This window comes from Dermacentor silvarum, chromosome 6 (assembly GCF_013339745.2).
Source record: "Dermacentor silvarum isolate Dsil-2018 chromosome 6, BIME_Dsil_1.4, whole genome shotgun sequence".
NCBI lineage: Eukaryota > Metazoa > Arthropoda > Arachnida > Ixodida > Ixodidae > Dermacentor > Dermacentor silvarum.
In genome coordinates this window covers 100,290,950-100,301,248 of record NC_051159.1, presented here as the reverse complement: position 1 = coordinate 100,301,248, position 10,299 = coordinate 100,290,950, and the positions used below count along the sequence as shown (strand labels likewise).

General features: G+C 47.5%; 2 non-coding genes and 1 pseudogene across 2 annotated transcripts; all 3 read right to left on the bottom strand.

Annotated features, from left to right (window-relative positions):
• Positions 1 to 539: 539 nt before the first annotated feature.
• On the bottom strand, positions 540 to 724 carry LOC119457154 (U2 spliceosomal RNA). Its single transcript, XR_005193170.1, has one exon. It is a non-coding gene; the product is annotated as a U2 spliceosomal RNA (small nuclear RNA).
• Positions 725 to 1,126: 402 nt separating this feature from the next.
• LOC119457168 (U2 spliceosomal RNA) lies at positions 1,127 to 1,316 on the bottom strand. The gene has a single exon (XR_005193178.1). It is a non-coding gene; the product is annotated as a U2 spliceosomal RNA (small nuclear RNA).
• A 6,662-nt stretch (positions 1,317 to 7,978) lies between these two features.
• Positions 7,979 to 8,159, bottom strand: LOC119457163 (U2 spliceosomal RNA; annotated as a pseudogene).
• Positions 8,160 to 10,299: the final 2,140 nt, after the last annotated feature.

Here is a 10,299-nt window from a genome sequence, read left to right as displayed (position 1 = left end):
AGACGTCCCCTCGTTCATTCGACGCCACCGACGGGACGAGTAAGGCACGGCCGGCGCCAGGAGGTCCAAGGTGTTTATGAGAAAAACTACGGCAACTTCGCGACACCACACTCCTACGGAATACAACCTAAGCTTGTGAGCGACCTAGCTTTACTTCTACAGGGCTGATACCAATGGTACTCGCGAAAAATACTTTTGAAGAATGCTGGTGGCCATATATATATATTTTTTTGCGACAGGGCCATCCCCCGTCAGCGAGGGGGCGATGCAGAAATTTGAGGGGGGGGGGGGGGGGTCAGGACATCCGGACATCCCCCCTGGATCCGCGCCTGATTAGCTGCATGAATGGTACGTCATTGCTGGTCGACAAAGAGGACGGAAAGCTTCGCACGACTGAGAGTTGAAACCGCGTAGAAAAACCTAGCGCCGGGCATGCCGCCGCGTCGTCCGTCGAACCGGAAGCAGCTAGCAGACGGTGCGCCCCACAATTCCCTGCGATTGCTCGTTTTACGGGTCACCTATTCTGATTTTACATTTCACAACAGTGCTCCGTGCCCGGCTGTAGTGCAACGCCGGAACGACCCGTGGCGCCGTGAGGGCAAGCCCCGTACACGGCGCCGCTTTCCAAAAATAAAGTTAATATCATAGACCCATCATAGGGCCATACCAGATATTAAGCTGATAAGCCAAATATCTGATCTTAGCCAAAAGGCCGAGAAGCGATAGCCACAGACGTTCGTCGACCTGACCGCCTCTTGACTGATCTCCAACATGGAGCCGGTGAATAGCGACACGAGAAACACAAAGTACGAATTATTGGTCCAAATAAACGAGCGAAGAAGTTGCTGTGTGTTCGATGAATGTGCACGCATCTTAACGTTTATATTACACCATCTACAGCTTGTTGTGTTTATGTTTGAAAGCGAAAACCAACTACACGCCGGCACTAACCATGCGTCGAGTCAGCTCCTTTGGCGCCCCGGACATGGGCACACAACGTCGCGGTGTCTCGATCGTTGTTTCGGTTAGATTAAGTTCGACTGCAGTGACTTGATTGTTGGAACAGCTGTTAAAATTACCTGCTCGCCCTTGCAATACGCAGAACACAATTCTGTTTTTTTTTTCTCGACAGTGGGCCGTGCCCGCCTGTAGTGCAACGCGGGAACGACCCGTGGCGCCGTGAGGGCAAGGCCCGTACACGGCGCCGCTTTGCAAAAATAAAGTTAATATCATAGACCCATCATAGGGCCATACCAGATATTAAGCTGATAAGAACAGGTACTACACAAGGGGAAGTTTATTATCGCCAAAACAATTAGTACATTTCACATGGGTAACATTTGCACAACTCGGTGCGGTATACACAAAATTTGTACACTAAGACACAAGAAATTATACAAACAAAAGAACTTTTTTTTACACGTTGTTGATCAGTATTCAAACATTTTGTTCACTAGTGGAGCTCACAATGGGGGTTGTTTCACAGTTTTTTTTTAGAAGGGAGTAATAGTCAGCTCGAGTTTACCGTTTCTTTCGGTGATAAAACGTGTGTGCCATTTTCTCAGAAAGTTGTCTTGTTTGTTCAGTTGTGTTCGGGTGTTCATAAACTTGTACACTAGAAGTCTTGTTTTTCTTATAGGTGGAAATGTGGCTCGCTTTGGTCTTCGTGTTGCTTCGGCGAGGTTTCTTCGGTTCCATATAAACATCATTAGGGTTATTCTAAGTAGGTTGTGTATTCGTGTTCCAGGTCTTGATTTTTTCGGTGTGTCTATGTGTAACATCTTTTTTGCAAGTTTCTAAGTGGCTTGGGCTGCGGGACATTTGAAGATGGCGTGGTCTACTGTTTCTGTTTCGTTACAATTGATGCATCGTTCATTTGGGATGGGTTGAACATTCCCCAGGCGGCCAGTCTTTCTTTTGTTGGCAGGACTTTCCATTGTCTGCGCCATTCAAATTCTCTCACTTCATCTGGCATTCTCAGTCTGGTTAAATAAGCCCATTTACTTTTTTCGGACCTTTTCATTTCTTCGTTTGATAGGTTCAGTGTGGCAAATTCTTCGCTGAAAGTTTTTATAGAGGTTTTCTTCAGATCTAGCGTCGGTGTTTCTTGAGATATCGTCTTTTTGGTTCTGGTCACTGCTCTGTAAAAGGGGAGTGGAATTTCGGCTGTGGGTCCGTTATGTGTTTCTGTGATAAAAGTTTTCTTTAACGTGCTTAACCAATATACCATTAAGTTTCTGCCGGGGTACGTGGTGTTATTTGCTAGTGTCTGTATTGTCTTTGTGCTTATTATGCGTGCGATTAGAGGTATGTTAGGTAAACTTAGTCCTCCTCTGTCTTCTGGTAAGTGGAGGATGTGTGTCTGGATTGGTGGTGGCTTCTGGTTCCATAAAAAGCTAGAAGTCATGCTAGTTAATTTAACTGCTGTTTGTCTTGGCATTAGGCAAATTTTTGCTGCATAAAATGCATAGGCACAAGCTTTCGTTTTTATTATTTCTATTCGTGCTTTAAGGGAGAGGTTATATTTGGCTGCCTCTGTAAGGACTTTATCAGATTTGTTTATCGCTTCTGTCCAGGTTCTTGCTGATACTCCGTTGGTGTTGAAGGTTATACCTAGTACTTTTATTGTGTCTAGTAGCTGTATGTTTTCGGGCGATTTTTCTGGGGGGAATTCGAATACTAAGGCTTTGCTTTTGTTTGGGTTTAGTTTGGCACCTGATATTTGTGAGAATTTGTGAAAAATCTGTTCAAATGTACAGAAACTGCTGGTATCTCTAACAAATAAAGCGATGTCATCTGCGTAGGCGGCAATTTTGACAGTCTCTTGTCCCGTCATCGGGAAGCCTCTGATTTTTTTCGGATGCGGCTACTTGTCTTAAGAGTGGATCGAGGGATAATACAAAAAGTGGTGCTGATAGGGCACAGCCTTGTCTAACTCCTCTAGTTATCGTGATGGCTGGGGTGATGTCACCGTTTATTAATATTTTGCTTTGTATGCCAGTGTAGAGGCTCTTTATATAGTCTACGAATTTTTTTGGCAGTCCATACGCTTCTAAAATATTGATCAGGTAATCGTGTTCCACTCTGTCGAAGGCTTTGGATTGGTCGATTGTTATGTAGAAGCCTTGAGTTCCTTTTTGCTGCATGTATGTAAACACGTCTCTTGTTAATGTCAAGGTGGCAAAAATTGATCTGCCAGGTACGGAGGACGCTTGATAGGGGGATATTAGGTTGGGGAGAAGGCTCGTGAGTCGTTTGGAAAGTAGCGTTGTGAGTATCTTATAATCTGTATTGAACAGTGTGATGGGTCTCCATGCGCCGGCGTCTGTGGGATCCCCTCCTTCTTTCAGTATAAGTGTAACATGACCTGTGTTAAAAGATTCTGGTTTCTGTTTGTTTATGATGAAGTTGTTTAGCATGCCAAGCAAGTCATCTGCTATTTCCTCGAAGAAGGTGTGATAGAACCCTGTTATCAATCCATCAGGACCCGGTGCTGTTGTATGCTTCATTGATTTAATGATTGTTTTTAATTCTTGTTTTGTGACTGGTGCACAAAGGGCATCGTTCTCTATGTTGCGTTTATCTAGTGTGTTGCAAAAAGTGTTTGTTATTTCTCTATAGTTGTCTGATTTATTAATGTTTTCTCTATGAAAGATACTTGTAAAATGTTCTTCTATAGCTTCTTTGATTTTTTGTGGGTCTGACGTAATCTCTCCATTTCTTGATCTGCTCTTCCTTATTCTGGTTTGTTTTGACTCCCTTGATGTAGTGTTGTGAGCATATAATGCGTCCGTACACTCATCTTCGGAAAGTTTAAGCTGAGCTGCCGCTTGACTTGCTTTGGAGGATTCTCGTATGGTTTCGTCATATTTTGTCTTCATCATGTCAATGCACTCTTGTGTGGTGAACGTTAGTTCACCTCCTCTCTCTATGATTCTGATTCTTCTCAGAATTTCATTAAGTGTTTTTGTTATCCTCATGCATCTATTTCGCCCAACGGTTTTGAAGATTTCTCTCCATTCTTCTTTCAGTTCATCCCATGTCTTATCGAGTTGTGTGTTATGTGCTTGTATAGTGCGTTGTATTTCTGTTTTAATCTCTTCTTGGCTTTGAATATCGTGTAAGAGAGCGGCATTCATTCTCCATGTGTTTTCATTGCTTGCTCTACCTGAATTGCCTTTGATTGTGACTGACACGGGTTTGTGGTCGCTGATGTGGGAGAGTTCTGGTGATAGAGTTACCACTTGACAATTTTCTAGCTGTTGTATTAAGGCTTGCGTTATGCAAATCCTATCAAGTCTGCTGGCTGTATATCTGGAAGTTCGTGTAGGTTCGAAACTATCCGCGTGTTTTAAGATCCAAGTGTCTGACATTTGGTTTTGTGTGAGTAAGTTTCTTAGTTCCTTTGCGTGGTAATTGGACGCGCCCTGTCCTGGGCCTCGTATGTCGCGCATTGTGTCCAATACACAATTGAAATCCCCTAGGATTATGTACTGCCTCGGCTCTAACATGTATGTTTGTAAATTTTTGAAGAAATTATTCGTAAGGCTTCGTGTTACCGGTGCGTATACATTTATTATGCGTGTTCTTTTGCCGTCGACAAAAATGCCTACCGCTATTACTCTCCCTTCCGTGTCGCTCGTGAAGTGCGCGCTTTCTCTAAATCTATTGGATATGAAAATTATTCCTGTGCCGCGGCAATGAGCGTCCGTCAAGGAGAAGAAGGCATCCATGCCGAATCTGTGCCGGAATTCTAACACATCTCTTGATGTTCTGAAATTTGTTTCCTGGATGCATAGAATGTCGATGTGTTTTTGTCTGGCTAGATGGATTATTTCACGTTGTTTGTCTGGGTCTCTGAAACCTCGAACGTTAAATGACATTACGTTAAGTTGGGGCATGCTTACGCAAAGGATTGATAGGACAAAGCAGGAAAAAAGGATGTGGAATAAAAGCGTAGGTCGCCTTCTACTTAACGAACGCTCTTTGTGCATGGTTACTTGTCGTTTCTCTGCGGCGCGGCAAAGCGATAAGAAGAGTTGTGGAATGCTTGCGGTTTAGTTTTTCTTTCATCTTTGCACTTTTGTGTGGTGTTTATCGAATGATATCTCGACGGTTAACTTCATAGTGGAGCTATTCCGGCTCGCCCAAGAAAAGGATGACTGTTTACTGATGCAAGTGTGGGTACAACTCGGGTTGTTTGACATATAACATATGGAAGCAAAGATAAGGAGCGAGGGCAAGTTAATCGGCCAAGCAGTGCATGCGCGCAAGCTCTCTTTCCTGATGGTAGTTATCGGAGGGGTTGACCTGGAGAGGGTGTTTCGATTGACGGCACACCCTTTCGTGGTCGTTTCAAATTTATGACGTAAAAAGGACCTAATTGTTAAAAGATGGGAAGGAGCGTCTCGGAGAGGGGCCTGTTTGTTTGCTGCTTGTTGTGGATGCACTGCTCTGCCGATTTTTTTTTCTTTTTTTTTTTGGGGGGGGGGGGGGGGGGGGGTGGCATCATATTGTGTGTGCAACAATGTTACAATCAAGGAGAAAAATAGGGAAAGTAGCGTACAACAGTTACTACATGTTGGGTGTTGGGGAAGCTATAATACAGAGTATTAGAACATATCTTTGTCACTTACATCTTCAGTTGAAGAGTGTTGCGAGTTGGCCGGGGAGTCGACGCGTGCTTTTTTGGTCTGCGACGCTTTGCCGCTGTTCGTGTCGCCTCCGCTGCTTGTCGTTTCGGGTTTGGGTCATCGTTGTGACCTTGATCGCTCGCGTCGAAGATCCGGTAGCTGTGTAGTTTCAGCTTCTGGAAGCCATGGGTCTTGTAGTTTTTCGGTACTGTCACTTGTGTGGTAGCCTGTTGATCTTCGGCTTTGATGTGAGTTGGGTTGCGCCTTCGTTGTTTTGCCTTCCTCATTGGTTTTATGGGGTCTTGTAATGGTAGTTCCTTTATTGGCCTTTGGGTTGGCGTTGCCTTTGGATGATGGATTCATGGTGGTCAGCATAGGTCGCAGTGGGCGTTCGTGAAGATTTGATGGTGAGGGCATTGTGCTACATTTCTGGCTTTCTTTGCGTTCAGTCTTGTCTTGCTTTTCCTCTTGTGGGCTGTTGGCGTTTCCTGTGCCGGGGGCTTCTTGACCTGCAGATTCTTTCGGTGTTTTCCCTTGTGATTCCGCGTACTTGTTTGTTTCGTCCGATGAGGTTTGTAAACTGTTGTCGGATTCTTCGTTTAGAGCATTGGAACTTCCATTGCTTGTGTGTCCGGACTCGGCTGAGGTTTGGCTTGCGTTGGCACTGGTCTGGGTTGTCGATGCTGCTATTGCTTTGATGTCGCTTATGAGCGTTGCTTTTAGGCTTGCACTGCGTGGTGGCATTGTCTTAGTTAAGACTGTCATTGTCCTAGCTGGGGAAGGTGCTTGTGAAGTTGAGGCTACGGGTTCTGAGCTTGGTTTGTCGGTTTGTCTTGTTGCAGCCGCGTAGGATCGAGGTAGGAAACAGTCTTTGGTCGCATGTTCTCTGCCGCATTTGCGACATTTGCCGTTACATTCCCCACTGTTGTGGCCATAGCTTTTGCAGCGGTCGCAGTGAGGCGTTGGGCAATTGGAGGCTACATGCCCTTCTTCGTTGCATTTGCCACACACTCGGCGCATGCCTCTGTATTCGAACATGGCTAGGTAGCCTTGAATTGTGAGGAAATTCGGGGCCGGCTTGGTCATCACTAGCTTGGCTACACGTGTACCGCTGAAAATTTCTTGCCTTGAGTGCATGGTTGCGAAATATATGTCGCGGACTTTACCGAAGGGTTGTAGGGCTGCGGCGACTGTTTCATGCGAGATGTACGGAGGTAGTCGTAAAATGTTGACTAGGACACATGGTGTTCCAACAGCTTCGACTTGAATTTCGTTTTCAGCTATCTTGAAGCTTCCCTGAACGAGTAGCTGTGTTGCCTGTTCAGGTGTCTTGACACACACGAGGAACTTGAACCCTCCAAGATGTTGCAAGAACAGTACGCCATTGGCGCCTGTAACTTCTATGCTGTCGATAATTTCATCCACGGATGTGGTAGAATCTGGTACCGTGAACAAGAAACAATGTTCCTTCGGAGGGGGCGGAACCCGGCGTGAAGCCATATTCTTGGGAAAAGAAAAGCAGAGGGGGCGTACCACACGGCCTTCTAATCTTGTCAAACTGATAATGTCGTGCTTACTTGGATGTGGTTCTTGCTAGCTGCCTCGGCCTGCTGGACCCATCCAGGCTCGGCCAATGGCGCTGACGCTCTTCACAGACTGGTTGCTCTGGGGCCCGGCAGATGGTGCTGACCGGGGCGCTTGGAAGGGGAACGAGATAACCGGCTTGGTCGCCGGTCGTCCAAGATCCGATGGTTCCCAAGGCTCAGCTAGGGGCGCCAGGAGTGTGCACAGCTGGTCTGGGATGATCTTGAGGGTCCCCTGGGGGTCCTCGTCTTGAGGGCGAGACCCCAGGCACACGCAGATGACTCGTCGGAAAACTTTTCTCGGCCCGGGGGCAGTGATCTTAGCCAAAAGGCCGAGAAGCGATAGCCACAGACGTTCGTCGACCTGACCGCCTCTTGACTGATCTCCAACATGGAGCCGGTGAATAGCGACACGAGAAACACAAAGTACGAATTATTGGTCGAAATAAAGGAGCGAAGAAGTTGGTGTGTGTTCGATGAATGTGCACGCATCATAACGTTTATATTAAAACCATCTACAGCTTGTTGTGTTTACGTTTGAAAGCGAATACCAACTACCGTACACGCCGGCACTAAACATGCGTCGAGTCAGCTCCTTTGGCGCCCTCGACATGGGCACACAACGTCGCGTGCGGTGTCTCGATCGTTGTTTCTGTTACATTAAGTTCGACTGCAGTGACTTGATTGTTGGAACAGCTGTTTAAATTACCCGCTCGCCCTTGCGATACGCAGAACACAATTCTGTTTTTTTTTTTTTTTTCTCGACAGTGGGCCGTGCCCGACTGTAGTGCAACGCCGGAACGACCCGTGGCGCCGTGAGGGCAAGCCCCGTACACGGCGCCGCTTTCCAAAAATAAAGTTAATATCATAGACCCATCATAGGGCCATACCAGATATTAAGCTGATAAGAACAGATAAAGAGAAGTTTATTTCAAACAGACATTCATGAAATACATGTGCACTTGGATTCATGTACAGGAAAACAAACACTAGCGGCACTGGCACATACAATCAAAATGGCACATTATGAAAATAAAAAGAACACACTAAGTTGGCATATGGATCTGGCAGGTGCACTGGCCTGCCAGACATTAATGGGCTAGTACGGTAACAACTGTGCAGTGATGCGCCCATTACAGGGCTTTATGAATATTGTGGACCATTTACGGAGAAACTGGTCTTCGTTCAGAATGATCCAGTCTGCGCACGCTTGTTCGTACATGAGCTTACGCAAACGGCGTAGTAGCGGATACATTGCTCTTTTTGGTTGCCCCTGCATTGCCGCTGATCCTCGTTGGCTCCACAAAACAAATGCTCCTATACACCACAAAACAACATGGAATGGTGTTCGCGGTTGTTTTCTTGCCTGTATTCGTACACGGAACATCCGCCACAGTAGGAACCAAAATGTTTTTGATACTGTACACTCGAATAAGGCATGCTGCAACGTTTCTTCTTGTCTGCACTGAGGGCAGCGGTCAGTGCGACTTATTCCCCACGCTGCCGTGCGGTTCCGCGTTGGCAAGACGCGCCAACCTCGTCTCCATCCGAAGTCGCGAACCTCGACGGGTACGGCCGACGAAGTCAGGCTGCGCCAGCGGACGCTCCTGCACCTCTGCAGTTCTTCCTGCGACAAGTTCTTAACCGCTAACCATTCGCAGACCTCCGTTGCCGGGGTGCTAACTAGCTCGACATCAGGCAAGGCTGTTCGAAGAGACTGAAGGGTACTACATACATATTTATAGAATGGCGGTGGCTGTTCCACCGTAGGACCTGTCCTTTTTCCGGGTAAGAAAAGCTTTCTGGAGGTGCCTAGAAAGTAATCAACCAGTTTTCTGCCTGGTGTTGTGTCTGGCGGTCCCTCGGGACAAAGGAGGCCGGCGCCGACTCAGACGCGCCAACCTGGCGCCCTTTCTCGCGGCCGAGAATTGTCACCTGGGACTGAGGGATTAGCAGTTGGTCTCCGGGCTACCTCATGCGTGGCTAAACGGCAGCGTCGCCCCTTGGTGCGGTCCCGTGAATTACCAGCGCCGCCCGAACCACGACGACGCTACGCCGACTGCTGCCTTTCGAGACAGCCACCGCCCTACCTGGTTCCGCGAACTGACCACTATGGAGAGGCGAATCTTGAAAGGGGCCCGCGTCTGGCAATCCCGGGGGAACGACATCAACGTTCGGTTCCCAAGGTGTCAACCGCTGCCTGTGTTCGGGGGCGACCTAACAAGATTGGAGGCGGAGCCCGGCGGGAAACGACGACACATCACGTGCGGGATATGGCCACCTGATCCAAGATGCTGATTGGCTAAAAGAACTACAGTGTGTTCCCTCGTCGAGTGAAAGAGGGAAACGAAAGGGATAAAACAGGGGACTTGAGTGTTGTGAGGAGGCTAGAGGCTTGACCATGTAGAGCACGCTTGACGATGTAGAGCACGCTCGACCATGGAGAACGCTCGGAGATGTAAACGCTACCACATGCAAAGATGTTAGCACGTAGACGGCTCCAATATTCTGGAGCCCTTCTTGTAAAATACCATGTACAGTGTATATAAAACAGTTTTCTAATCTCCCTGGATAACTCCTCCTCTTGGCACCTGGCACGGCACCATACATGGAACCCTTTGATGGACACACGGAAATCCCCATTCGCAACACTGGGTATTCCGGGTCATTCACGAGGTTGTAGAAACCTCGCAATGCGAGGACAGAACTCATTGTTCTGATACAAGGGAGACTGAAACCTCCTAGTTCTGTTGGAAGCCGAAGGAGCGGACGTGCCACTAGTTCAGTCTTGTTGTCCCACAAGAAAGAACCGCAGATTGTGGCTAGCCTCTGTGAAGCCCTGCGTGGCGGACGCGCTATGCGTGCTACGTAGTAAAAAGCCGCGCAAACACTGGATTTCACTATGTAGCTGCGCTCGGCTAACGTCAACGATAACTTTGATGCAACTGACACCTTCTTTTCTGCTTTCTTACGCAGGTCTGTCCACGTCTCCTGCGCTACTTCCCCGGACGTGAGAAACACCACTCCCAGTACTTTGAGTGCAGCTACCCACTCGACTTCTCCGTCGAGGGCGGGTGCAAAGT